Below are 2,325 nucleotides of genomic sequence, written 5' to 3'. Positions count from 1 at the left end.
AAAATAATATTTTTATAAAAATTGTACTTTTTACAACTTTAAGTTTATTGTTATATTTTGTATCTTTTTATTTGTTTTAGCGTAATATTTATATTTTTCGCTCGTACTTAGTTTTAAACTTAGTTTTTGCCATAGTTATTTTTATTTCTAGTTTTTTAGGCTTTGCCGTAAAATCTCTTAAGTGCTTTTTCTTTAGAATAAGATTTAGGTGCTTTAGAATTTTGCGACGCCGTTTTTAATATTTTAGTACTTTTTAAGTAATTGCTGTTTTTGAATATAGAATTCATTTTTAAGCTTTAATATCTTTAGACGTAACTTTTAATTCTTAGTTTTTAGTTCCTTTTTAAGTTTTGACGCGCTACTTTTTTTTATTTTTTGACTTTTTATTTTTCGACATTTTTCGACGCGCAATCTTTTTCTTTCTTATTTCTCGACGCTCTAGTTTATAGGACATAGAATTTTTTTCTATTTCTTCTCTAAAATTTCAAAACGAAAAATTATTTTAAGTGGTTAAATTAATAGACATCCATTTTCTGGTTCGTAGTAATAGTTGGATTTGTACGTGGACCGGATTATTAGAGCCAAACAGTACTCAATTATATTGAGACCAAACGAATCCTGCCCCTCTGCTGCAACTTTTGGCTATTCGAAACGTGGGAAAAATCAGAAAAGTCTATTAATTTGATAACTTATATAATTTTTCTTATTTTATAACTAATAGGATATTCAGTGAATGCACGGAGCAAAACGTTCACCACCTTTTGTACGTTCACCACCTGTAACTCGATCAAGACATCTAGCAAATATTGTCGCCGTTGATTTTTCTTTAGAATCGTCATCCAGTCGACCAAGTACTCCAATTCAAATTTCCGATAATCCATTTTTTGAACCCGACCTCACAATTGAGAATCCGGAGAATATTCAGGGACAATTCATAGATCCTGAACCATTAATCTTTCCTCCGGAACCACCAATCATTCAAACAGAGATTGTTGAGGAACCTACCATTAAATCAGAATCCTCTAGTGATTCAGATTCAACAAATTCAATCATGGAAAATCTGGAACCTCTAAGTATGGAAGACCGAATGAGAGCTAAACACACTGGCCAAGGTCACGCAATTACTCAACCTGACATTAATGCGCCAGATTATGAAATCAAAGGACAAATTCTACACATGGTAACTAATCAATGCCAATTTAGTGGTGCGCCGAAGGAAGATCCAAATGAACATCTTCGTACCTTTAATAGGATCTGTACACTATTTAAAATCCGAGAAGTGGGGGATGAACAGATATATCTCATGTTATTTCCCTGGACTTTAAAGGGAGAAGCCAAAGATTGGTTAGAATCGTTACCTGAAGGGGCGATTGATACATGGGATGTTTTAGTTGAAAAATTTCTTAAACAATTCTTTCCAGCATCTAAAGCCGTGAGACTTCAAAGAGAAATTGTTACGTTCACGCAAAAGCCAAATGAAACTCTATATGAAGCATGGACAAGATTTGGAAAATTATTGAGAGGATGTCCGCAACATGGTTTAGACACTTGTCAAATAGTACAAATATTCTACCAAGGATGCAACATCACTACAAGAAAAGACATCGATATAGCAGCTGGTGGTTCCATTATGAAGAAAATCGCAACTGACGCTTACAAAATTATTGATAACACTGCTTCCCACTCACATGAGTGGCACCAAAAAAAAGATATCGTTAGATCATCTAAAGCAGCTAGAGCCGATTCTAGCCATGACTTCGATTCCATTTCTGCAAAGATAGATACTGTCGAGAGACGAATGGAAAAGATGACTAAGGATATTCACTCAATAAGAATTAGTTGTGAGCAGCGTGGAGGACCACATTTGACAAAAGATTGTCTCAGTATTGAACTAACAATGGAACAAAGATAGAATGTTTCATACATAAACCAAAGGCCTGGAAATAATTATCAGAATAATTATCAACCGCCAAGACCAATCTACAATCAAAACCAGAATTATAACCAAAATGTTCCATACAACAATCAACAAGGTCCAAGCAATCAACAAGTATCCAACAATACTTACAATCAGCAAAGACCTATTTTTCAAAATAAACCACCACAAACCGATGATAAAAAGCCAAATTTAGAAGATATGATGTCGAAGCTAGTTGAATCTCAAACTCAGTTTTTCACATCTCAGAAATAAACCAATGAACAAAATGCTCAAGCATTTTGAAATCAACAAGCTTCTATTCAAAATCTGGAACAAGAAGTAAGTAACCTAGCAAGGTTAATAGGTGAAAGAAAACCGGGAAGTCTACCTAGTGATACAAATGCTAA

The 2,325-nt window shown here is 33.8% G+C and overlaps 1 non-coding gene across 1 annotated transcript; it reads right to left on the bottom strand.

Moving 5' to 3' along the window:
- Positions 1 to 1,435: 1,435 nt before the first annotated feature.
- On the bottom strand, positions 1,436 to 1,542 carry LOC139856310 (small nucleolar RNA R71). Its single transcript, XR_011761800.1, has one exon. It is a non-coding gene; the product is annotated as a small nucleolar RNA R71 (small nucleolar RNA).
- Positions 1,543 to 2,325: the final 783 nt, after the last annotated feature.

The sequence above is a fragment of the Rutidosis leptorrhynchoides genome, chromosome 6 (assembly GCF_046630445.1).
Source record: "Rutidosis leptorrhynchoides isolate AG116_Rl617_1_P2 chromosome 6, CSIRO_AGI_Rlap_v1, whole genome shotgun sequence".
Classification (NCBI taxonomy): Eukaryota; Viridiplantae; Streptophyta; class Magnoliopsida; order Asterales; family Asteraceae; genus Rutidosis; species Rutidosis leptorrhynchoides.
This window is presented reverse-complemented; position numbering and strand designations above follow the sequence as displayed.